Source organism: Tauraco erythrolophus, chromosome 16 (assembly GCF_009769465.1).
Source record: "Tauraco erythrolophus isolate bTauEry1 chromosome 16, bTauEry1.pri, whole genome shotgun sequence".
Lineage (NCBI taxonomy): Eukaryota > Metazoa > Chordata > Aves > Musophagiformes > Musophagidae > Tauraco > Tauraco erythrolophus.
The window spans coordinates 20167089-20194488 of NC_141480.1; the positions used below are offsets into that span (position 1 = coordinate 20167089).

Sequence of the window (27400 nt, forward strand, 5' to 3'; positions counted from 1 at the left end):
ATGCAGAACCAAACCATTGCTCAGCCAAAACACATTGACCTACCATTTTCCCAGTTCAAAGCTGGCCTCTCACCTTCCTTCCTCTGTATTCACAGTCTTTAACTGCACCATGGACACTATCCAACTTTTGGTCATGTCAGTCACATGTGAAAAAGCATTTCATTCAGTGACACTTTTAGGGGAACAGAAGTAGATCAAAGTCTTTGTCTTGGCAGCTGAACTTCAATGACAGATTGTAACTGCTCCCCCAGATGAACAATTATAAGAGATCTTTAAACATTTCAAGGGTTAACTGCACAATGAGGCCTAGCTTTAGACACGGACAACAAAAAACGCAAAGAATGGGAAAACTAGCAAAGTGAAGGAATCCTAGCTTAACGTTTCAGATTGTGTCAATTGTAGAAGGTACACAAGAAAAGTATCTAGTTGGTAAAAAGTCCACAGGAGACTCATACAGGAGCTCACACCAAAGACCACAGCCACAGTTCCTCAATGTCAATTTCTTTGGACAACAAAAGAGGGAAAACACATGGAACCACAACTGCGGGCCTCATCTAACAACTGGGAATAACTAACCTTTCAACCCATCTTTTAGGCATTTCAAATTATACTTCAGCAAGTTCTTTAATCTGTCCTGTCTCTGGACAGAATGAATTTTTCACCCTGCCGAAAGGTCACATTAATTCAAAGAAATGTAAATTGTTCTAAAGAGCATAGCTGATATGTAGCTCAATTAAAAGACTCAGTCATCAAAGTATCACTCGAAGACACCATCGGGCACATGGGCAACTGGCACAATACATGACTCTGCAAGCGTTAACGCAATCTTTATTGTGTACGTCAAGAACTACCATTCACAGGATAATTGTATCCAACATGACAGTGCATATAAGGAGTAACTTCCCTCACACATACTTCATATAACAAGCCCCAAACCCATAAATTCCTAGCATAAATACCCTCCCATCCCCTACATTCACACCAATTTTAATGTCAACAAAGTATCAGCAGTTACTTCATATAAGCAGGAGGCATTAATAACATCTGAAGTTGGTCACAGACGGCAAAAATTCAATACAACCAGGATGAAACTACATCACAGTCTTACAAGGACATAAGGGTGGAACAAAATGACATTTCCCACAGCAATTACTAGAAAGAGTACCTCTGAGTCATGTTTACACTTCCAGGCTATTCCTTGCAGACAGATGAGCCAGAGGATTGGCATCCCCTTCCAGGATGCAGGAAAAGGAGACTCGGTGCAAGTGGCAGAGGCCTTGGCACCAGGCTTGACTGTAAAGCACCCTCCCAGTCAGATGGAGCATACAACCCCCTCTTTTCCTGCTTCGCGGCCAGTCTTTCACTGATCTTGCACTGACTTCCTACCCTGCGTATGTGACGAGCAAGAGCATTTCTTCCAGTGACATCATCAGAACACACAGAGGCCCACCTTTACCTCACCATGACAAGCAAGGCAGGACTTTAACTACCATTCATGGAGAACCTCATGCAATAGGAAAGCAAACTGATGAACTCACAACTTGGCCAATCCCAGGAAAGTGATATTCAAAAACAAGACACCTTCAGACTCATCTTCAGAAGACCAGCAATAAACCTTGGGAACGGACAAAATACACACCATGTCTCCACCAGTTACCTCCTCACACACGGAACCACCAAGACTCTTCTCACACCCTTCACAGATTGCATAGTTGTCATTTCCATCTTTTGCAGATACACTCCACCCACAGAAAAGTTGCATAGATAACTTCTCACTGTGCATAACATTTGGCTTCTCACCATGTCTCTGTGACAAGGAAGAGTTTTTCTTCCAGTAATATTTTAAGGAAACACCTCTATGAAAGTCTTTGTCTTTAAACCTGTAAACATTGGACAGCCAGGCAAATGTCCTGTGAAAATCCTACATTTTTTCAGAGAGAACAGCCCACCTTCAGATAATTGCAACAAGCCAGGCAAGAATTTAATACCCACAGGATGGAAGGGATCAGAACGTACTCTTCTAGACTGTGGCACTTAGACTTACAGAAGACTTACAGTCTTCTAGACTGCAGCTACATAATGGAGCACTGAGTAGGTAATGAATATGCTCTTCCCAAAGCTCCCATTATGTCATCTGCCATAATCAAGCTGCTAGTCAATAACTGACGATGACCTGTAAACATACAGAAGGAACATTCCAGGGCTTCCACTACAGCTGGAGTAACATGTCTTCTAGCCAAACTTGTCTGGGAAAAACAAACTTACACTCCGTGATAGATATTACAGATGGGCACCGACCAGGGAAAGGAGCAAACCATGCATCTTGGGGTCTTCAACAGCCCCTCAAGCACAGCTTTTCTCCAACCCTTCACAACCTGCATGGTGTTCTTTGACCTTCACAATATTCAAGCACATGACATCAAAGGGCCAGTTGACAAGACCCTTCTTTTCTAACGTGTACCATTAGCAGCCTTGGAAGCATACCACAAAGGGAGGTTCACTGTTTTCCATGTTACCAGCAGAGGACTGGAGGCAGAACTTCATACAAGGAGGAATCTCCTCTCTCCCTAAAACACATGAACTGTTCCACACACCTGCGCTGCGTCTCCTATGGTCAAATTACATCTACTCCCCCTATCGGCACGCAAGGAGGAAAGAGACGGGAAGGAGCAGGTTGATCGTCATACTTTGCAGATAGACTCCAGTCAAAGAGAACTTTCACAGACAACTTCTTACCGTGGACAATATTTGACTTATCACATACATCTCTTCTAAGCTGTGGCACTTAGAGTAGGTACATCATTAGGTATTGAGTACATAATGACTATGCTCTTTCCAAGCTCCCATTATGTCATCTATTATAAGTACTTAATCAAGCTATTAGTCCAGAATTGACAATGACCTGCAAACACAAAGGAGGAACCTTCCAGGGCTCCAACTACAGCTGCAGTAATAAGTCTTCTAGTCAAACTTCTCCGGGAAGAACAAACCCACTGCATGATACTACAGATGGGCACCAAACGGGGAAAGGAGAAAACCATACATCTTGGGTTCTTCAACAGCTCCCCATGCACGGCTTGGCTCCAACCCTTCACAACCTGCATGGTGTTCTTTGACCCTCGCAATATTCAAGCACATGACAATAAAGGGCCAGTTGACCAGACCCTTCCCCTGTAACATACATCATTGGCTGCCTTGAAAGCATACCAGGAAGGGAGGTGCATTGATTTTGGCATGGTTCTCCAGCAGAGACCCCCTTGTCCTTAAAACACATGAACTGCTCCACGCACATGCACTGCGTTTCCTATGGTCAGGTTTACATCTCCTCCCCCTAACAGTAAAAAGGATAACTACCAAGTACCTTCCTCTCTCCCGTCCTCCACACCACCTACAAGGCTGAGGAAACCTCCAGCAGCAAATGCCCTACACGAGCAAGAGGCACGGGCACACGGGGTCTCTCGGCACCAACCACTGCCCCGCCTCACCCGCACGCACGCAGGAACGGGACGGGCAGGAGCGGGCAGGCAGGCCAGCGAGGCCGGAAAGGCAGCAAAGCGTCGGCAGAGGCACTCACCGGGGCAGCGGCGGGGTCCTCCCCGAGCAGCGGCGCGGGCTCGGCGGGCGGCGGGCGGGCCGGGAGGGTGGTCGCAGCAGCTGCCGGCGGCCGACGAGCGGAGCTGGCTCTTGCGCGAGTCGGCCGTGAGCGGACACGTCGTGCGAGTAGGACGCAGGAAGGCGCGGACGCCGTCGATGCCCACGAAGTGCGAGGCGGGCACGCCGCGCCACGCGCCGCTGCCCGCCGCCAGCAGCTGCGAGCGGCGCCAGCGCCGCAGGCGCAGCGCCAGCAGCAGCAGCAGGAAGGCGACGAAGAGGCACGACACGGCCGCCACGGCCACCACCAGCCAGCGCGTCAGCCTGCCGCCCGCCTCGCCGGCGCCGCCGCAGCGCTGCCCAGCTCCGACACCAGCTCGGCCACGCTCTCGCCCAGCACCACCGTCAGCGTGGCCGTGGCCGGACAGCGCCGGCCGCCCGTGGTCCTTCACCACCACCACCAGCTCTGCCGCGCCGCGTCGCGGGCCAGCGGCGAGCGCGCCGTGCGCACCTCGCCGCTGTGCAGCCCCACGCGGAACAGCCCCGGCTCCGTCGCCTTCGCCAGCTCGTACGACAGCCACGCGTTTCTGCCCCGCGTCCGCGTCCACCGCCACCACCTTGGCCACCAGCGCCCCGGCCGCCGCCCAGCGCGGCGCCAGCTCCACGCCCGCCCAGCCCGCGCCCGACGACGACGCCGACGCCGGTTGCCGGCGGCGGGTACAGCACCTGCGGCGCGTTGTCGTTCTCGTCCACGATCTCCAGCCGCACCGACACGTTGCTGCTCAGCGCCGGCGCGCCGCCGTCCTCCGCCCGCACCCACAGCCCCACCTCGCGCACCTCCTCGTAGTCGAACGACCGCAGCGCGTACAGCGCGCCCGTCTCCGCCTCCACCGACACGTACGACGACAGCGCCGCGCCCCCGCACGCGACCCTCCCCCAGCCGGTACCGCACGCGCGCGTTCTGGCCCCAGTCCGCGTCCGTCGCCCGCACCCGCAGCACCAGCGCGCCCGCCGCGTTGTTCTCGGCCACGCGGGCGCTGTACCGCGCCTCCGCGAACACCGGCGCGTTGTCGTTCACGTCCAGCACCCGCAGCGCCACCACCGCGCTGCTCCGCAGCGACGGCGACCCGCCGTCCGCCGCCCGCACCGTCACGTTGTACTCCGACACCTCCTCCCGGTCCAGCTCCCGCGACGTCACTACGCGGTAGTAGTCCTCAAACGACTTCTCCAGACGGAACGGGACGCCTCCGTCTAGTGAGCACCGCACGTCCCCGTTCGCCACCGAGTCCCGGTCCTGCACGTGCAGCAGGGCCACCACAGTCCCCTGCGGGGCGTCCTCCGAGATCTCGCTCAGCTGAGACGTTACAGTCAATTCGGGCGCGTTGTCATTCACGTCTGTCACCATAATCGTGACTTTTGCTGTGTCGAAGAGCTCTCCTGCGTCATGTGCCTGCACTTCCAGTTTATGTGAGGAGATTTTCTCAAAGTCCAAACTGTCCTTAAGGGATATTTCTCCAGTTTCAGAGTCCAACTGAAACATTTCTGATGATCGGTCTGAAATTTTATGGAAACTGTATTTCACGTGCCCGTTCAGACCCTCGTCGGCGTCGGTGGCCGTGACGGTGACGAGGGTGGAGGCCCACGGGCACGTCCTCCGCCACACGCACCGCGTACTCCGCCTGGCTGAACACGGGCGCGTTGTCGTTCGCGTCCAGCACCAACACGCGGATCCGCGCCGTGCCCGTCCGCGACGGCTCTCCGCCGTCGCTCGCCCTCAGCACCAGCTCGTGCAGCGCCGCCTCCTCCCGGTCCAGCGCCTTCGCCAGCACCAGCTCGGATTCTGAGCCCCGCCGGGACCCGCCTGCACGGCCAGCGAGAAGTGATCGTCGCCGCTCAGCTCGTAGCTCTGCAGGGAATTCGGGCCAGAGTCCGGGTCATGAGCGTTCCGGAGAGGAAATCGCGACCCTGGGGCGGTCAGCTCGCTCACTCTGAGTTCTGTTTTCTGGCTCTTGGAAGCTGGGCGCGTTATCGTTAATGTCCGTGATTTCCACTTCGATTCCATAAACCTGCATTTCTCCCTCCACTATCACCTCACAGCGCAGCACGCATTGCTGCACACTCTCGCACAGCTGCTCTCTGTCGATCCTCTCCGCCCGTCACCAAATGGCCCGTCTTCCCATGCAGACCGAAATACTGCGTCCTACCTCGTTCTATGATGCGGACGCCGCGGTCGTGGAGCGCCGGCAGCTGCAGCCCCAGGTCCTTGGCCACGTCGCCCACGAACGAGCCCTTCGGCAGCTCCTCGGGAACCGAGTAGCGCAGCTGCCCCCACGCCGCCTCCACGCCGCCACCAGCACGACCCACAGCAGGGCTCGCTCCCGCCGGCCCCACCGCCTCCGCGCCGCGCACATCGCCGCCGCAACAAAAATGACACCGCACCGCCGCCGAACGCTGACACGGATCCCTCTTCGTCTTCTCTCCGGCTCCTGCCGCGTCTCGCCGCTCCCGGCCGCTGCCGCCGACCCCTCCGCCTCGCTGCCGCACGGCTCCGCACCGCGGGACGCTGGCACACCGATCGCAGCGGGCGGGGCTGCCTGCAGCGCTCCGGCCTTCCTCTCGCTCCTCCTCGGTCAACAGCGGCGCCCGCAGCCTCCTCCCGGCACTGCACGCACCGAGAGCTGCCCGCCCGGCATCTCCCACCGGCAGCTCGCGGGGACGGCACCTGCGCCCCGAACACGCTTCCCATCCCATGGGGATCTCCTGCGAAGCTTTTCTCCACTCGATCTCTGCTTTGATGATCGAGGTGGACTCCCACCGGGAGAAACCTTTCGTGGTCACCGTATTTCTACTGCATGGCGAAAATGACTAGCTAATGGCGATACAGCTAAAGTAAAGTAATTTTTCGTATTATGATGTGCAGAATAATACGAGTTGAATCATATAGTCCAAAAGCACAATCCCCAACACGGATTTTGTAGCATTCATGCCTGAATGACTGGTATAGAGATAGTAAAAGAAAACAGGATCCGAAATACGAAACACAGACACACACCTGTGGAGAACCAGAGATATCAGGCTCATGGACCCAAGCGTCTTCAAATATTTCTCCCTCGAAGAACTTCTTGGGAATTTGTTCGTTATATGACGTGCAGAATATTAGTGGGTTTAGTCTATTTGTCCAAAAGCACAGTTCTCAACACCGATTTCTGTAGCAGTCATGCTTGAATGACTGGTACAAGGATAGCAAAAGAAAACAGGCTCTGAAATACAAAATCTGATACTTAGACTCACACTCCCGCAAAACCGGAGACACCAGACTCATCGACCCCAAGCGGCAGGAACTCGTCTTTAAATGTTTCAGTTCGCACGGAACACGCTTTAAATTAACTTGATCACCACTGATCGAGATCAGACGTTTCAAGGCTGGAGAGGGTGGAGTCAATGCACTCATATGGAGACCCTTCCCCCTGACCCCGGGCTTGCTCAGGCACGGGACAGGGGTTCCGGGATTTCTCCCTCGAAGAACTTCCTGGGAACACAGTACAGCAGGAGGCTCCCACACAGCTCGAAAATCGTTCTTTCTCACCCACCCCGCTTTCAGGCTTTAGCACCTCGCACTGACTCTACTACAACTCCCCAGGAGGCAGGAAGCACCTGCAGTGAACCTGGCCAGAACCATCTGCTGGGCTCCCCGCAAACTGCAGGGCAAATGGCTTTGCGAATACAGCAAGAAGAGGGACATGTACATGTGCGTTACAGTTTTGGTACACTTAAAGGTACAGCTTATATTTGAAAAGGAAAGCTAAATTATATTAACGTATGATTTCCCTTTCTAATAGCCCACATAAATGTAGAGTTTGTAGAGTCAATACAGATTTAAATTTCATCAATTATTTGATAGCTTAAACGATCAGGAAGGGGCTTTCCTTTTGTCAGACACCGAGGTGTAAAGTATCGCCACTTTATTAATAGATATTCCCCTAATCATTGAATCTTCATGTTGGTAGGACACCTTTCCAACAAATACTGTTGAATGGCAGAAGACAAGAACAGCTGCACACCCTAAAGTACGCGGACCATTTGTAAAAGTGTAAATGGACTTTTTTCAAGTGCCTAATTAGTATCACTTTGCCTTGTCTCCTTGTCTTTTTAGATACGGTCTCAGGGCCTTCCTGGGTAGAAGTCTCTCCTGGTAAACAAGCAGATACAACAACGAATATATATTTTCTTCTTGAGGTCGCATTCTACACCTTAACCTGAGTATGAAAGACAGATGCGGAACGGCAAAAAAAAAAAGAGGGAACCACCACCCGGGATGTAAGGAAAAAAAAAAAAAACACAAAGGAGAGAGAAATAACTGCACAAAGAAACGATGTCTGGAATAGTTAACCTGTCTCACTTAACTATGACCATGAAGAACCTAAAAGCGCCGCCGCTGCTGCCAGCTGTGAGTGGAAAGGGGATACCCCGCTCCTTCTTTCACGGAGACCTGGAACACCACTTCCCCGGATGCGCTGCGCCCGGGGGAAACCGAGGGAAAGAGGACAGCGGTTGAGAAAGGCTCAAGGAGAGAGCGAGAGCGCGCGGGCGTACAGACCTGCGGTGCGTCGGGCTCCGCGGGCGGCTCTCCCGCGCCGGCGCTGCTGCTGCTGCTGCTCGGGCTCCGCTTCCCGCAGGGCTCCCCGCCGACAGGCTCCTCGGCGGCCAGGCTGGGCAGCGGCGGCGGCAGCCAAGCGGCCTCGGCCACGGCGCGGCCCGGCGCCACGCACAGGTTGTAGGAGTAGGGCAAGGTGCCCTCGCAGAAGTCGGCCGGGAAGGCGGCGCCGGCCAGCGACAAGCGCTGCGCGCCCAGGCAGCGCAGCACGGCGGGCGGCCCGGCCCGGCGCAGCCGCGCCAGCACGGCCAGCGCCACGCTCAGCACCAACAGGGCGCACAGCAGCGCCAGCGCCAGCACCAGGTAGAACTGCAGCTCCGCCGGCGCCTCGGCGCCCGCCGCCCGCTCGCTCAGCTCCGGCAGCGCCTCCTGCAAGCTCTCGGCCAGCACCACGTGCAGCGTGGCCGTGGCCGACAGCGCCGGCTGCCCGTGGTCCTTCACCACGGCCACCAGCCGCTGCTTCGCCGCGTCCCTCTCGGCCACGGCCCGCGCCGTGCGCACCTCGCCGCTGTGCAGCCCCACGCGGAACAGCGCCGGCTCCGCCGCCTGCACCAGCTCGTACGACAGCCACGCGTTGCGCCCCGCGTCCGCGTCCACCGCCACCACCTTGGCCACCAGGTAGCCGGCCTCGGCCGACCGCGGCAACACCTCGAACGCCCCCGGGGCCGCCTCCGCGCCCGCCGCCGGCCACAGCACCCGCGGCGCGTTGTCGTTGCGGTCCAGCACGAACACGCGCACCGTCGCCGTCGAGCTCCGCGACGGCGCCCCGCCGTCCTGCGCGCGCACCGCCCACCGCGAACTCGCGGCACTCCTCGTAGTCCAACGCCCGCTGCGCGTACACCGCGCCGCTCCGCGCCTCCACCGACACGTACGCCGCCGCGCCCGCGCTGCCGCCCGCCAGCCAGTAGCTCACGCGCCCGTTCGCGCCCGCGTCCGCGTCCCGCGCGCGCACGCGCACCACCTCCGCGCCCGCCGCGTTGTTCTCCGCCACGTACGCGCTGTACGCGGCCTCCTCGAACACCGGCGCGTTGTCGTTCACGTCCGACACCATCCACCACCAGCTCCGTCTGGCTCCACAGCGACGGGCTGCCACGGTCCCTGGCCACCACCCGCACCCGGTGCTCGGCCGCCTGCTCCCGGTCCAGCGCGCTCGCCGTCACCACCTTGTACGACCCGCCCGACGATGCCACCATCGACAGCGGCGCCTCGCCCGACAGCTCGCACGACACCTGACCGTTCTCCCCGGAGTCCCGGTCCCGCACTTTCACCAGCGCCACCACCGTGCCCGGCGGCGCGTCCTCGGCCACTGGGCTCGACACCGACGTCAGTGTCACTTCGGGCGCGTTGTCGTTCACGTCCAGCACCTCCACCTCCACCTCGCAGTGCGCCACCAGACCGCCACCGTCCCTCGCCTCCACCAGCAGCCTGTAGCCTCGCGTCTCCTCAAAGTCCAGTGCTTCCCGCAGCGTGATCGTCCCGCTCTCCGCGTCCATCACGAACTTCTGAAGCGCCTTGGTCGGCGTCTTCCCGAAGCCGTAGGTGATGCGGGCGTTGGTACCGGCGTCGGCATCGGAGGCGGACACGATCAGCACCGGCGAGCCCGGCAGCGCGTCCTCGCGCATGCTCACGCGGTACCGGTCCTGCGCGAACATGGGTGGGTTGTCGTTGGCGTCGGTGACGTTGATGCAGAGCTGGGCGGTGCCGCTCCGCGGCGGCTCGCCGCCGTCCAGCGCCGTCAGCACCAGCCGCAGGCTCGGCTCGCTCTCCCGGTCCAGCGCGCGCCGCAGCACCAGCTCCGCCAACTTGCTGCCGTCCTGGCTCTCCTTCACCTCCACCGCCAAGTACCCGTTGGCCTCCAGCTCGTAGCCCTGCAGCGAGTTGCTGCCCACGTCCGCGTCTTCCGCCATGCCCAAGGCAAAGCGGGCACCGGGAGAAGTCAACTCGTTGATCTCCAGATGGAAGTCGTCTTGCAGAAAGCGCGGGGAGTTGTCGTTGACGTCCTGAATGACCACCTCGACATCGAAAACGTTCAGCGGGTTCTCCACCAGCGCCTCGAAGCTGACGGAGCAGGACGCCGCCTCGCCGCACATCTCCTCCCGGTCCAGCCTCTCGCTCACGTACAGGTCGCCGCTGTCCCCGCTCACGCCGAAGTAGGGCTTCTCCGCGCTCAGCCGCAGCCCTCCGCGCCGGCAGCTCGGCCGGGCTCAGCCCCACGTCCCGCGCCAGCGGCCCCACCAGCGACCCTCTGCCCAGCTCCTCGGCGATGGCGTAGCGGATCCGCTCCGGCGCCGCCCGGCAGCACAAGCCCAGCAGCACCGCGCCCAGCAGCACTCGCCCGCCTGCTCGCCGCCGCCCCCCACTCCCACTCGCACTCGCCCTCGGGCTCTGCCTGCCCGCCATTCTGGGCAGCGCTCGCCGCGCTCCTCTCTCCTGCCGCTGCCCTCCCTCCGTCCCGGCCGCTCTCCGCAGCCGCCGCCGCCCGAGCGAGCAGCCTGCGGGGGCCGGACGCGGCTCCGGCTGCGGCTGCGGCTGCGGCTGCGGCTCCAGCGCGGCTCCGCGGCGGCCAACAGCGGCACCCGGAGGCGCCGCCGCGACACCGCAGCCGCCGGATGCCCGCGCTCCCGGGGGCCCGCGCTTCTCGCCGCTGCTCCGCCGATGCACCCCGATTCGGGGGCTCGTTGTTGTTCCAGTTAGGAAGCGCAGAGGCAATTCCTTGCTGCAACGCCAAAAGCGTTTGAAACTGAGCTACGCTGTCCGGGACTTTTAGGACATCTCTTCGAGTCGCTATGAACTGTCAGTTGTAAATATTCATGGCAGAGCAGTAACTAAATGAACTCAGCTGCTCTTAATAAAATCAAGACAGAACTATAAGAGAAATACACAACGTTATAGATAACTAAGATATTTCGGAGCTTTTTAGTGCGTTGTCAGGTATTTTCAGTTCTGCTTTAGTCAACTGAGACTAATATCAAGAGAAAACTCTTTAGGTTGGAGCAATCAACAAGTAATCAGAAACAGAACGAAGCAAAAGTCATTGCAATCCATTCATGCCAGACCTTGAAAAAGTTTAACATCTTCCCTAAATTTCTGCCTTTTCCTCATGTCACTATCTGGTGTTTGTCCCGTTGTTAATGTTCATTTTAAGGAGAAGAAAAATTACACTGAGAAATACATCACTCGAAAGGTAATGTGTACAGCTCTATGCTAACACAGCAGAATGACCTTTATTATTGTGTTTCTGATTCACAAAACAACTTTGTGTCTCCATACTTGGGGGACTGACAATGAGAAAGTGCAAAGCCACGTCAAGTCTCTCATAGAAGCACAGAATGGTTGGGGTTGGAAGGGTCCTTTAAAGATCATCTAGTCCACTCCTTTGTCACGGGCAGGGACATCCTTCAAAAGATCACATTGCACAAAGTCCTGTACAACCAGACCTAGCACACTTCCAAGGGTGGCATATCCATAACTTCTCTGGGCAACTTCTAGTGTCTCAGCATCCTCATCATAAAAAAACCCCTGTCCTGATGTCCAATCATGAAGTATTTTTCCTTATGTCCAAGCAAAATCTACCCTCATTCAGTTTAAAAACATTGCCCCTTATCTTATCACTACAGGCCCTGCAAAAGAGTCTCTATCCATCTCTCTTATAAATCCCCTTTATATGCTGAAATGGTGCAATAAGGTCTTCCCAGAGCCTTCTCTTCTCCAGGCTGAAAAACCTCAACTCTCTCAGATCTTAGAATCATAGAATTATACAATCACAGAACAGTTTGGGTTGGAAGGGACCTCAAAGACCATCTAGTTCCAGCCCCTCTGCCATGGGCAGGGACACCTTCCACTACATCAGGTTGCCCAAAGCTTCATCCAACCCGGCCTTGAACACTGCCAGGGATGGGACAGCCACAGCTTCTCTGGGCAACCTGTGCCAGTGCCTCACCACCCTCAATGTGAAAAATTTCTTCCTTGTATGTAATCTAAATCTCCCCTCTTTCAGTTTAAAGCCATTGCCCTTTGTCCTGTCACTCCACGCCCTTGTAAAAAGTCCCTCTCCAGCTTTCCTGTAGGCCCCCTTTAGGTACAGGAAGGCTGCTATTAGATCACTCTGGAGCCTTCTCTTCTCCAGGCTGAACAGCCCCAACTCTCTCAGCCTGTCTTCATAGCAGAGGTGCTCCAGCCCTTGGATCATCTTCGTGGCCTCGTCTGGACTTGATCCAGCAGCTTCATGTCCTTCTTGTTTTGGGGACTCCAGAGCTGAAGGCAGTATTCCAGGTGGGGTCTCACGAGAGCAAGTAGAGGGATAGAATCACCTCCCTCGACCTGCTGGCCATATTTCTTCTAATACAGCCCAGGAAACGGTTGGCTTTCTGGGCTACCAGCGCACATTGCCGGCTCATGTTGAGCTTCTCATCAACCAGCACTCCCAAGTCCTTTTCCTCAGGGCTGCTCTCAATCCATTCTCCACCCAGCCTGTAATTGTGCTTGGGATTGCCCCAACCGACGTGCAGGACCTTGCACTTGGCCTTGTTGAACTTCATGAGGTTCATACAGGCCCACTTCTCAAGCCTGTCAAGGTCCTCTGGATGGCATCCCTTCCCTCCAGCGTGTCCACAATACCACACAGCTTGCTGTCGTCAGCAAACTTGCTGAGGGTGCACTCAATCCCACTGTACATGTTTCCAACAAAGATGTTAAACAGGAGTGGCCCCAGTACTGACTCTTGAGGAACACCATTCGTCACTGGCCTCCACTTAGACATCGAGCCATTGACGGCAACTCTTTGAGTGCAACCATCCAGCCAATTCCTTATCCACCGAGTGGCCCATCCTTCAAATCCATGTCTCTCCAGTTTAGAGACAAGGATGTCGTGTGGGACAGCATCAAATGCTTTGGACAAGTCAGGTACATGATGTCGGTGCTCTTCCCTTATCCACCAAGGCTGTAAGCCCATCATAGAAGGCCACCAAATTAGTCAGGCACAATTTGCGCTTTGTGAAACCATGTTGGCTGTCACCAATCACCCCCTTATTTTCTGTGTGCCTTAGCATAGTCGCCAGGAGGATCTGCTCCATGATCTTGCCGGGCACAGAGGTGAGACAGACTGGCCTGTAGTTCCCTGGGTCTTCTTTTTTCCCCTTTTTAAAGATGGGGGCTATGTTTCCCCTTTTCCAGTCATTGGGAACTTCACCAGATTGCCACGACTTCTGAAATATGATGGATAGTAGCTTAGCAACTCCAGTCACCAGTTCCCTCAGGACCCACGGATGCACGGCATCAGGTCCCATGGACTTGTCCACATTCAGATTCCTTAGATGGTCTCAGACCGGATCTTCTCCTATAGTGGGCAGGTTTTCATTCTCCCAGTCCCTGGCTTTGCCTTCTGTAACTTGTGCTGTGCAGTTCGAGCTCTTGCCAGTGAAGACTGAGACAAAGAAGTCATTGAGTACCTCAGCGTTCTCCATATCCTGGGTTACCCGTTCTCCCATTTCCTTCCAGAAAGGGCCTATGTTTTCCCTAGATCTCTTTTTATCACTGACATACCTATAGAAGTTTTTCTTGTTGCCCTTGATGTCCCTAGCTAGATTTAATTCTATGAGGGCTTTGGCTTTCCTAACCTGATCTCTGGCTGCTCGGACAATTTCTTTGTATTCTTCCCAGGCTACCTGTCCTTGCTTCCAACCTCTCTAGGCCTCCTTTTTGTGTTTCATAGAATCATAGAATGGTTAGAGTTGGAAGGGACCTCAAATATCATCTAGTTCCAATCCCCCTGCCATGGGCAGGGAAACCCTCCACTACACCAGGTTGCCCAAAGCCTCATCCAATCTGGCCTTGAACACTTCCAGGGATGGGGCATCCACAACTTCTCTGGGCAACCTGTTCCACTGCCTCACCACCCTCAATGTAAAGAATTCCTTTCTTATATCTAACCTAAATCTGCCCTCTTTCAGTTTAAAGCCATTGCCCCTTGTCCTATCACTACATGCCCTTGTAAGAAGTCCCTCTCCAGCTTTCCTGTAGGCCCCCTTTAGGTACTGGAAGGCTGCAATAAGATCACCCCGGAGCCTTCTCTTCTCCAGGCTGAACAGCCCCAACTCTCTCAGCCTGTCTTCATAGCAGAGGTGCTCCAGCCCTCGGATCATCTTCGTGGCCTCCTCTGGACTCATTCCAGTAGCTTCATGTCCTTCTTGTGTTGGGGACTCTAGAGCTGAACACAGTATTCCAGGTGGTGTCTCACGAGAGCTGAGTAGAGGGATAGAATCACTTTCCTCGACCTGCTGGCCACACTTCTTCTGATGCAGCCCAGGAAACGGCTGGTTTTCTGGGCTGCCAGTGCACATTGCTGATCTTCTACAGTGGGCGGTTCTGCATTCTCCCAGTCCCTGCCTTTGCCTTCCGTGACTTGGGCCATGCTGCTAGACCTCTTGCCAGTGAAGACTGAGGCAAAGAAGTCATTGAGAACCTCAGCCTTCTCCTCATCCTGGGTGGCCAGGTCACCCGTTTCCTTCTGGAGAGGGCCTACATTTTCCCTAGATCTCTTTTTACCACTGACATATCTGTAGAAGCCTTTCTTGTTGCCCTTGATGTCCCTGGCCAGATTTAACTCTATCAGGGCTTTGGCTTTCCTAACCTGATCTCTGGTTACTCGGACAATTTCTCTGTATTCTTCCCAGGATACCTGTCCTTGCTTCCAACCTCTCTAGGCCTCCTTTTGTGTTTCATAGAATCATAGAATGGTTAGAGTTGGAATCTTGAATTCTACCATTTCATGATCGCTGCAGCCAAGGCTGTCCTTGAGCGTCACGTTCCCCACCAGCCCTTCACTGTTAGTGAGAACAAGGTCCAGCGTAGCACCTCTCCTCGTTGGTTCCTCTACCACTTGGAGAAGGAAGTTATCATCCATGCATTCCAGGAACCTTCTGGATTGCCTGTGCCTTGCTGTGTTGTCCTTCCAACAGATATCAGGGTGTTTGAAGTCCCCCATGAGGACCAGGGCTCATGAACGTGAGGCAACTCCTATCTGTCTGTAGAGGGCCTCATCCACCCAGTCCTCCTGGTCAGGTGGTCTGTAGCAGACCCCTACTACCACGTCCCCTGTCCCTGCTCTGCCTTTAATCCTGACCCATAAGCTCTCAGTCGGGACCTCCTTCGTCCCCAGGTGCAGCTCCATGCACTCTAGCTGGTCCTTGACACAGAGGGCAACTCCTCCTCCTCTTCTTCTCTGCCTATCCTTCCTAAAGAGCCTGTACCCTTCTATTCTGACACTCCAGTCATAGGAGTCATCCCACCACGTCTCCCTGATGACCATAAGATCATATCCCAACAGGCATGCACACACTTCTAACTCCTCTTGCTTGTTCCCCGTGCTGCGCGCATTGGCATAAAGGCATTTAAGTTGGGCCCCAGATGAACCTGACTTCCTGGCTGGAGCGGCTGGAATTCCCTTCTTCTGTTCTACAGGTACTTCCAGCATATCTTTATCATTCTTGATATTCCCCCCTTCCCCCTTCAAATCTAGTTTAAAGCCCTGTCAATGAGCCCTGCTAGCTTTTGCGCTAAGACCCTGGTTCCCCTCTGAGAAAGGCAGGTCCCATCCGGTGCCATCAGACCTGGTTCAGCGAAAGCCTCCCCATGATCAAAGAAACATGGTTGTGTTAACTAGGACAAGTGACAAAATGACCATCTGTTCTTTTGCAGCGCCCCACAGAGCTCTCCTGTCATCTCTTCAGCCCTACAATACTTTGCTTCTGACCTTCTCAGAATTGGCAAAACATATCACAAGAGGATAACGCATTATGATCCCACCAAGAAGGGAGGTACATTTGTCTGCTCAACAACATTCTGAGAAGAAACAGAAGGCTAACACTTTATGACTGGAGGACTACCATTGCCTACCAGGGCTCAGAAACCACGATTACAGCATGAATGGCACAGGCCTTGGCACCATGCAGAACCAAACCATTGCTCAGCCAAAACACATTGACCTACCTATTTTCCCAGTTCAAAGCTGGCCTCTCACCTTCCTTCCTCTGTATTCACAGTCTTTAACTGCACCATGGACAATATCCAACTTTTGGTCATGTCAGTCACATGTGAAAAAGCATTTCATTCAGTGACACTTTAGGGGAACAGAAGTAGATCAAAGTCTTTGTCTTGGCAGCTGAACTTCAATGTACAGATTGTAACTGCTCCCCCAGATGAACAATTATAAGAGATCTTTAAACATTTCAAGGGTTAACTGCCACAATGAGGCCTAGCTTTAGACACGGACAACAAAAAACGCAAGAATGGGAAAACTAGCAAAGTGAAGGAATCTTAGCTTAACGTTTCAGATTGTGTCAATTGTAGAAGGTACACAAGAAAAGTATCTGGTTGGTAAAAAGTCCACAGGAGACTCATACAGGAGCTCACACCAAAGACCACAGCCACAGTTCCTCAATGTCAATTCTTTGGACAATAAAAGAGGGAAAACACATGGAACCACAACTGCGGGCCTCATCTAACAACTGGGAATAACTGAACCTTTAAACCCATCTTTTAGGCATTTCAAATTATACTTCAGCAAGTTCTTTTAATCTGTCCTGTCTCTGGACAGAATGAATTTTTCACCCTGCCGAAAGGTCACATTAATTCAAAGAAATGTAAATTGTTCTAAAGAGCATAGCTGATATGTAGCTCAATTAAAGACTCAGTCATCAAAGTATCACTCGAAGACACCATCGTGCACATGGGCAACTGGCACGATACATGACTCTGAAAGCGTTAACGCAATCTTTATGTGTACGATCAAGAGCTACCATTCACAGGAAAATTGTATCCAACATGACAGTGCATATAAGGAGTAACTTCTCTCACACATACTTCATATAACAAGCCCCAAACCCACAAATTCCTAACATAAATACCCTCCCATCCCCTACATTCACACCAATTTTAATGTCAACAAAGTATCAGCAGTTACTTCATACAAGCAGGAGGCATTAATAACATCTGAAGGTTGGTCACAGACGGCAAAAATTCCATACAACCAGGATGAAACTACATCACAGTCTTACAAGGAAATAAGGGTGGAAAAATGACATTTCACACAGCAGTTACTAGAAAGAGTACCTCTGAGTCATGTTTACACTTCCATGGCTATTCCTTGCAGACAGATGAGCCAGAGGATTGGCATCCCCTTCCAGGATGCAGGAAAAGGAGACTCGGTGCAAGTGGCAGAGGCCTTGACACCAGGCTTGATTGTAAAGCACCTCCCAGTCAGATCGAGCATACAAGCCCCTCTTTTCCTGCTTCGTGGCCAGTCTTTCACTGATCTTGCACTGACTTCCTAGACTGCGTATGTGACATGCAAGAGCATTTCTTCCAGTGACATCATCAGACACACAGAGGCCCACCTTTACCTCACCATGACAAGCAAGGCAGGACTTTTAATTACCATTCATGGAGAACCTTATGCAATAGGAAAACAAACTGATGAACTCACAACTTGGCCAATTCCAGGAAAGTGATATTCAAAAATAAGACACCTTCAGACTCATCTTCAGAAGACCAGCAATAAACCTTGGAAACTGACAAAATACACGCCATGTCTCCACCAGTTACCTCCTCACACACGGCACCACCAAGACTCTCACATCCTTCACAGATTGCATAGTTGTCATTTCCATCTTTTGCAGATACACTCCACCCACAGAAAAGTTGCATAGATAACTTCTCACTGTGCATAACATTTGGCTTCTCACCATGTCTCTGTGACAAGAAAGAGTTCTACCAGTAATATTTTAAGGAAACACCTCTATGAAAGTCTTTGTCTTTAAACCTGTAAACATTGGACAGCCAGGCAAATGTCCTGTGAAAATCCTACATTTTTTCAGAGAGAACAGCCCACCTTCAGATAATTGCAATGAGCCAGGCAAGAATTTAATACCCACAGGATGGAAGGGATCAGAACATACTCTTCTAGACTGTGGCAGTCTTCTAGACTGCAGCTACATAATGGAGCACTGAGTAGGTAATGAATATGCTCTTCCCAAAGCTCCCATTATGTCATCTGCCATAATCAAGCTGCTAGTCAAGAACTGACGATGAACTGTAAACTGAAGGAACCTTTCATGGCTTCCACTAGAGCTGGAGTAACATGTCTTCTAGCCAAACTTGTCTGGGAAAAACAAACTTACACTCCATGATAGATATTACAGATGGGCACCGACCAGGGAAAGGAGCAAACCATGCATCTTGGGGTCTTCAACAGCCCCTCAAGCACAGCTTTTCTCCAACCCTTCACAACCTGCATGGTGTTCTTTGACCCTCACAATATTCAAGCACATGACATCAAAGGGCCAGTTGACAAGACCCTTCTTTTCTAACGTGTACCATTAGCAGCCTTGGAAGCATACCACGAAGGGAGGTTCACTGTTTTCCATGTTCTCAGCAGAGACTGGAGGCAGAACTTCAGACAAGGAGGAATCTCATCCCTCCCTAAAACACATGAACTGTTCCACACACCTGCGCTGCGTCTCCTATGGTCAAATTACATCTACTCCCCCTATCGGCACGCAAGGAGGAAAGAGACGGGAAGGAGCAGGTTGATCGTCATATTTTGCAGATAGACTCCACTCAAAGAAAACTTGCACAGACAACTTCTTCTTACCGTGGACAACATTTGACTTATCACATACATCTCTTCTAAGCTGTGGCACTTAGAGTAGGTACATCATTAGGTATTGAGTACATAATTAATATGCTCTTTCCAAAGCTCCCATTATGTCATCTATTGTAAGAACCTAATCAAGCTATTAGTCAAGAATTGGCAACGACCTGCAAACACACAGGATGAACCTCCCAGGACTCCAACTACAGCTGCAGTAATAAGTGTTCTAGTCAAACTTCTTTGGAAGTACCTACCTCTCTCCCGTCTTCCACACCACCTACAAGGCTGAGGAAACCTCCAGAAGCAAATGCAGTTTGCAGTTTGTTCTGTAACAAGCAGCACGATAAGGCTGTGGATGTATACCAGGATCTCCCCGATACTGTTTAAAGTCGAGGCACCTCTTCTACTATGTTTCAATCTCGTTTACATCTACTTCCTCCACCAGAAACAGGACAGAACACCAACTACCTTCCTCTCTCCTGCACGTGGGTCAGGGCAATCCCATGCACAAGTACAGGCTGGGCAGAGAATGGATTGAGAGCAGCCCTGAGGAAAAGGACTTGGGAGTGCTGGTGGATGAGAAGCTCAGCACGAGCCGGCAATGTGCACTGGCAGCCCAGAAAGCCAACCGTATCCTGGGCTGCATCCAAAGGAGCCTGGCCAGCAGGTCGAGGGAAGTGATTCTGCCCCTCTACTCAGCTCTCGTGAGACCCCACCTGGAATACTGTGTTCAGCTCTGGAGTCCCCAACACAAGAAGGACATGGAGCTACTGGAACGAGTCCAGAGGAGGGCTACGAAGATGATCCGAGGGTTGGAGCACCTCTCCCATGAAGACAGGCTAAGAGACTTGGGGCTGTTCAGCCTGGAGGAGAGAAGGCTACGGGGTGATCTTATAGCAGCTTTTCAATACCTAAAGGGGACCTACAGGAAAGCTGGAGAGGGACTTTTTACAAGGGTGTGTAGTGATAGGACAAGGGGCAATGGATTTAAACTGAAAGAGGGCAGATTTACATTAGATATAAGAAAGAAATTCTTTACATTGAGGGTGGTGAGATACTGGCACAGGTTGCCCAGAGAAGCTGTGGCTGCCCCATCCCTGGAAGTGTTCAAGGCAAGGTTGGATGAGGCTTTGGGCAACCTGGTGTAGTGGAGGATTTCCCTGCCCATGGCAGGGGGGGTTGGAACTAGATGATCTTTGAGGTCCCTTCCAACCCGAACCATTCTATGATTCTATGTTTGCACTTCCATGGCTATCGGTTGCAGACAGATGAACCAGAGGACTGGTATCCGCTTTCAGGAAACAGGAGAAGGGGGCTTGGTGTAATTGGCAGAGGCCTTGGCACTAGGCATGATATTAAAGCACCTCCCAGCCAGAGGGAGCACACAACTCCCTCTTTTCCTGCTTTAAGGCCAGTGTCTTGCTGATCTTGCACTGACTTCTCACCATGCCTACGTGACAATCGAGCATTTCTTCCAGCAACATTGTCAGACACACAGAGGACCCACCTTTACGTCATCACGACAGGCAAGGCAAGACTTCATTCATGCAGAATATCATACAACAGGAAAGCAAACTGATGTACTGACAAAAATCCCAAAAGATGACATCTTCAGACAACCAGCAATAAACCTTGGGAACCAACAAAACACATGCCATGGCTCCACCAGCGCCTCCTCACACACAGCGTCACCAAAACTCTTCACAAACCCTTCACTGACTGCATAGTTATCATTGATCATCATATTTTGCAGATACACTCCACTCAAAGAGGTCTTGCACAGACACCTTCTCTTTACCGTGGAGAACATTCGGCTTTTCAACATGTGCATGTGACAAGCAAGGGTGTTTCTTCCAGCAGTATTTTAAGGAAACTATGAAATGTTTTGTCTTTACACTTGTATCCACTAAGGACGTGCACGAGACAGCCAGGCACACGTAACAGATGGATATTCCACAATTTATCACAGAACAGCCCACCTTCAGATCATTGCAACCAGCCAGGCAAGTAGTTAACACCTGCAGAATGGAAGGGATCAGAACATACTCTTCTAGAGTGTGGCACTTAGAGTAGGTACATCATTAGGTACTGAGTAGGTAATGAATATGCTCTTCCCAAAGCTCCCATTATGTCATCTGTTGTAAGTACATAATCATGATGGTACTCAAGAATTGATGACGACCTGCAAACACATAAGAGGAACTTGCCGGGGTTCCCACTACAGCTGAAGTAATGTGTCTTCGAGTCAAACTTCTCTGGGAATTTCTTTGACAAGTATGAAAGCAAACGGTATCGAAGAGACAGTTGCCCAGACCCTTTCTCTATAGCATGCACGATTAGAAGCCTTGGAAGCATACCACGAAGGGAGGTTCCTTGCTTTCAATAGTTATCCAGCAGAGACTGGGGGTGGAACTTCAGACAAGGAGGAATCTCCCCCCTCCCTAAAACACATGCACTGCTCCACAAAGATGTGCCCCTTCTACTAGGGTCAACTATACATCTACTTCCCCCACAAGAAACAGGACAGAACAACAAGAACAAAAAGTAGGAGCAACGCTCTCAGTTTCAAATGTGAAAGCACTGTCCAGAAACGGGGGAAACGAATCATGGCCTTCCAAGAAACAAAGGCCTGAAAGAAACTCTAATTACAACTCTGAAGAAACTCTCCATCGCAATGTCACAGAGACACAGAGATAGATAAAGGAGATTTCACACAGGAATTATAAGCCGTTATACACATAGATCATTGTACTACATCTACGGTTATTCAGGAAACACTTTATGAGTGGAGGACTACCATTATCTTCAAGGACTGAGAATCCAGGATCAGAATATGAAAGGCACAGGCCTTGGCACCAGGCAGGAAATCAAACCATTGCTCAGCCAAAGCAGTGACCCACCTGTTTTCCCAGTTCAAAGCCAGCCTCTCACCCTCCTTCCTCTGCATTCTCTGATCTTACATTGAACCATGGACAATACCCAGATTTTGTCTGTATGTCAGCCACAGGCGAAAGAGCATTTCAGTCTGTGATATTGCAGTGGAACTGAAGTAGATCAAAGTCTTTATCTTGGCAGCTGAACACCTTCAAGGTATCGATGGAAACTGTTCCCCCAGCCTCATCATTTGAACACATGTCCACTTTTAAGGACAGAAACCTACAGAAGTGAAGGCATCCTAGTTTAACATTACACATTATGTCAATTGTAGCAGAGAGACAAGAAGAGTATCTAGCTGGCAAAAAGTAGATGGGAGGACCCCACCAGAGTTCACACCAATGATCATAGCCACAGTTCTCCAAGGAATTTCTTTGGACCAGAAGAAAAGGAAAAAACCCAGGGCCACAACTATGGGACCCATAGAACAACTGGGAGAAACAGAACATTTCCACCTACCTTTCAGACATTTGAAGTTTTACCACAGTGAATTCTTCCACCTGCCCTGTCTCTGTAAACACAGAAGGCTTCAAGATGCCCAAACATTATGCAAGAGGGAACTTGAATTTGCAGACAGACATCATTGAAAGAAATGTTGCACATGCAGCTTCTCCTTATGGAGAACAAGGATCACAACGTGGAAGCACGCATAATGACTTCTCTGCTCATCACACTCTTTTCGAGAAAATAAATTGTTCTAAAAGGCCTAGGCAATAATGTAGCTGAGTTAACAGTTAAAGACTGAGTCAACAAAGTATCAGCTCAAAGACACCATCATACACACGGGCAATTCACAAGATACATGACTCTGCAAACATTATTGCAATCTTTACATCTACATCCAAGAACTACCACTCACAGGAAAAGCTGTATGACAGTGCATATAATGAGTCACTTCCTCGCACATACGTCAAATACCAGGCCCCTAATCCTTCAAATTACTGAGCAAAATACCCTCTCATCTCCTTCATTTACAACAATTTCAACAATGATAAAGCATCAGCAGATACTTCATGTATGCAACATCCATTAAACACATCTGAAGGTTGGCCAAGGCTGGCACAAGCTTAGTACAACCAGGAAGAAACTCTACATCACAGTCTTCCAAGGACATAGGGTGGAATAGTGAGGTGTCACAAACCAATTTCTAGAAACAGGATCCCTGAGTCATGTTTGCACTTCCATGGCTATTACTTGCAGACAGATGGGCCAGAGGACTGGCATCCCTGTGCAGAACCCGGGAGAAGGGGGCTTGGTGTAACTGGCAGAGGCCTTGGCAACAGGCATGATATTAAAGTACAGCCCAGTCAGATGGAGCTTACAACCTTCTCTTTTCCTGCTTCGAGGCCAGTGTCTCACTGATCTTGCACTGACTTCTCACCATGCCTGTGTGACAAGCAAGAGCATTTCTTCCAGCAACATTGTCAGACACAGGTGGTCCACCTTTACCTCATCAAGACAAGCAAGACAAGACTTCAACCACCATTCACAGGGAACATCATCCAATAGGAAAGCAAATGGGCAAACGCACAAAATCACAGAATAAGACACCTCCAGACTCATTTTCAGAACACCAGTAATAAACCTCGGGAATCAGCAAAACACATGCCACATCCCCACCAGTACCACTTCCACACACAGCACCACCAAGACTCTCGTCAAACCCTTCACAGATTGCATATTTACCGTTGATCATCATCATTTGCAGGTAGACTCCAGCCAAAGAAAGCTTGCACACACAACTTCTCCTTACCAGCAATAACATTTGGCATCTCACCATGTGTACTTAAGAACAGGTACATCATTAGGTACTGAGCAGTTCATGAAAACACAGTTTGCCCTCCGCAAAGCTCCCCTTACGTCACTTGTCAGAAGTATAGAATTAAGTTCTTAGTCAAGAACCGACGATGACCTGCAAACACACAGAGGAACCTCCCACGACTCCCAGTACAGCTGGAGTCACATGTCTTCTAGTCAAACTTTCCTAGCAACATGAAAATCACAGTGCATGGTACTAGAGATGGGTACTGAACACGAAAAGGAGCAAACCGTATCTCTCGGATTCTTCAACAGCCCCTCACGACCAGCTATCATGACTCTCACCTGTTTCACAATCTGCACGGTGTTCTTTGACCCTCATAATAGTCAAAGGCCCTGATATCAAAGGGCCAGTTGCCCAGACCTTTTCTCTACAATATGCATCACCAGCAGCTTATCAAGCGCACCAGGAAGGGTGGTGCATTGCTCTGCAGGATTCTCCAGCAGAGATTGGAGGCAGAACTTCAGAGAAGGAAGAATCTCCCCACTCCTTAAAATCCATGCACTGCTTTACATAGCTGTGCCTCTTCTCCTACGGTCAGGTTTACATCTACTCCCCCTAACAGAAACAGTTGGCTCCTCCCAAAACTCCCATGATGGCACGTGCCGAAAGTAAGCAATTACGCTATTCATTAAAAACAGCACGATGACCGGCAAAGTCAGGAGGAGCCTCCCAGGGCTCCCAATACAGAACAGGGAAAGGAGCAAAGCCTTTTTTCTCTCATTCAACAGCTTCTCGTTCCACCGTTCTCATCTCCAACCCTTCAGAACTTCCATGCTGTTCTTTGACACTCAAAATTTGCAAGAACATCTCGTCAAAAGACCAGTTCCCAAGAGCAGTATCCTGTAACAAGTAGCACAATAAGGCCATGCATGTATACCAGGAAGGCAGATACTGTTTCACATAGAGGAACATCTTCTACTATATTTCAATCTCGTTTACATCTACTTTCTTCACCAGAAACAGACCACCAAGAATCCTCCCTTCTCCCCTCTCCTGCCTTCCACACCACCTACAAGGCTGAGGAAACCTCCCGCAGCAAATGCCCTACACGAGCAAGAGGCACCGACACACGGGGTCTCTCGGCACCAACCACTGCCCCGCCTCACCCGCACGCACGCAGGAACGGGACGGGCAGGAGCGGGCAGGCAGGCAGCGAGGCCGGAAAGGCAGCAAAGCGTCGGCAGAGGCACTCACCGGGGCAGCGGCGGGGTCCTCCCCGAGCAGCGGCGCGGGCTCGGCGGGCGGCGGGCGGGCCGGGAGGGTGTCGCAGCAGCTGCCGGCGGCCGACGAGCGGAGCTGGCTCTTGCGCGAGTCGGCCGTGAGCGACACGTCGTGCGAGTAGGAGCGCAGGAAGGCGCGGACGCCGTCGATGCCCACGAAGTGCGAGGCGGGCACGCCGCGCCACGCGCCGCTGCCCGCCGCCAGCAGCTGCGAGCGGCGCCAGCGCCGCAGGCGCAGCGCCAGCAGCAGCAGCAGGAAGGCGACGAAGAGGCACGACACGGCCGCCACGGCCACCACCAGCCAGCGCGTCAGCCTGCCGCCCGCCTCGCCCGGCGCCGCCGCAGCGCTGCCCAGCTCCGACACCAGCTCGGCCACGCTCTCGCCCAGCACCACCGTCAGCGTGGCCGTGGCCGACAGCGCCGGCCGCCCGTGGTCCTTCACCACCACCACCAGGCTCTGCCGCGCCGCGTCGCGGGCCAGCGGCGAGCGCGCCGTGCGCACCTCGCCGCTGTGCAGCCCCACGCGGAACAGCCCCGGCTCCGTCGCCTTCGCCAGCTCGTACGACAGCCACGCGTTCTGCCCCGCGTCCGCGTCCACCGCCACCACCTTGGCCACCAGCGCCCCGGCCGCCGCCCAGCGCGGCGCCAGCTCCACGCCCGCCCAGCCCGCGCCCGACGACGACGCCGACGCCGGTGCCGGCGGCGGGTACAGCACCTGCGGCGCGTTGTCGTTCTCGTCCACGATCTCCAGCCGCACCGACACGTTGCTGCTCAGCGCCGGCGCGCCGCCGTCCTCCGCCCGCACCCACAGCCCCACCTCGCGCACCTCCTCGTAGTCGAACGACCGCAGCGCGTACAGCGCGCCCGTCTCCGCCTCCACCGACACGTACGACGACAGCGCCGCGCCCCGCACGCGACCCTCCCCCAGCCGGTACCGCACGCGCGCGTTCTGGCCCCAGTCCGCGTCCGTCGCCCGCACCCGCAGCACCAGCGCGCCCGCCGCGTTGTTCTCGGCCACGCGGGCGCTGTACCGCGCCTCCGCGAACACCGGCGCGTTGTCGTTCACGTCCAGCACCCGCAGCGCCACCACCGCGCTGCTCCGCAGCGACGGCGACCCGCCGTCCGCCGCCCGCACCGTCACGTTGTACTCCGACACCTCCTCCCGGTCCAGCTCCCGCGACGTCACTACGCGGTAGTAGTCCTCAAACGACTTCTCCAGACGGAACGGGACGCCCCCGTCGAGCGAGCACCGCACCTCGCCGTTGGCCCCCGAGTCCCGGTCCTGCACGTGCAGCAGGGCCACCACAGTGCCGTGCGGGGCGTCCTCCGAGATCTCGCTCAGCTGAGACGTTACAGTCAATTCGGGCTCGTTGTCATTCACGTCTGTCACCATAATCGTGACTTTTGCTGTGTCGAAGAGCTCTCCTGCGTCATGTGCCTGCACTTCCAGTTCATGTGAGGAGATTTTCTCAAAGTCCAAACTGTCCTTAAGGGATATTTCTCCAGTTTCAGAGTCCAAATAAAACATTTCTGATGATCGGTCTGAAACTTTATGGAAACTGTATTTTACGTGCCCGTTCAGTCCCTCGTCGGCGTCGGTGGCCGTGACGGTGACGAGGGTGGAGCCCACGGGCACGTCCTCCGCCACACGCACCGTGTACTCCGCCTGGCTGAACACGGGCGCGTTGTCGTTCGCGTCCAGCACCAACACGCGGATCCGCGCCGTGCCCGTCCGCGACGGCTCTCCGCCGTCGCTCGCCCTCAGCACCAGCTCGTGCAGCGCCGCCTCCTCCCGGTCCAGCGCCTTCGCCAGCACCAGCTCGGGACGCTGAGCCCCGCCGGGGCCCGCCTGCACGGCCAGCGAGAAGTGATCGTCGCCGCTCAGCTCGTAGCTCTGCAGGGAATTCGGGCCAGAGTCCGGGTCGTGAGCGTTCCGGAGAGGAAACCGCGAACCCGAGGCAGTCGTCTCGCTCATTCTCAGTTCTGTCTCTGCTTCTCGGAAGCTGGGCGCGTTATCGTTAATGTCCGTGATTTCCACTTCGATTCCGTAAACCTGCATTTCTCCCTCCACTATCACCTCACAGCGCAGCACGCATTGCCGAACACTCTCGCACAGCTGCTCTCTGTCGATCCTCTCCGCCGTCACCAAATGGCCCGTCTTCCCATGCAGACCGAAATACTGCGTCCTACCTCGTCCTATGATGCGGACGCCGCGGTCGCGGAGCGCCGGCAGCTGCAGCCCCAGGTCCTTGGCCACGTCGCCCACGAACGAGCCCTTCGGCAGCTCCTCGGGAACCGAGTAGCGCAGCTGCCCCCACGCCGCCTCCCACGCCGCCACCAGCACGACCCACAGCAGGGCTCGCTCCCGCCGGCTCCACCGCCTCCGCGCCGCGCACATCGCCGCCGCAACACCAACGGCACCGCACCGCCGCCGAACGCTGACACGGATCCCTCTTCGTCTTCTTTTCCGGCTCCTGCCGCGTCTCGCCGCTCCCGGCCGCTGCCGCCGGCCCCTCCGCCTCGCTGCCGCA

The 27400-nt window shown here is 53.6% G+C and overlaps 3 pseudogenes; all 3 read right to left on the reverse strand.

Moving 5' to 3' along the window:
- Positions 1-461: 461 nt before the first annotated feature.
- Positions 462-6342, reverse strand: LOC147527669 (protocadherin gamma-A10 pseudogene; annotated as a pseudogene).
- Positions 6343-8011: 1669 nt separating this feature from the next.
- Positions 8012-10645, reverse strand: LOC147527670 (protocadherin gamma-B5 pseudogene; annotated as a pseudogene).
- Positions 10646-24366: 13721 nt separating this feature from the next.
- Positions 24367-27267, reverse strand: LOC147527671 (protocadherin gamma-A10 pseudogene; annotated as a pseudogene).
- Positions 27268-27400: the final 133 nt, after the last annotated feature.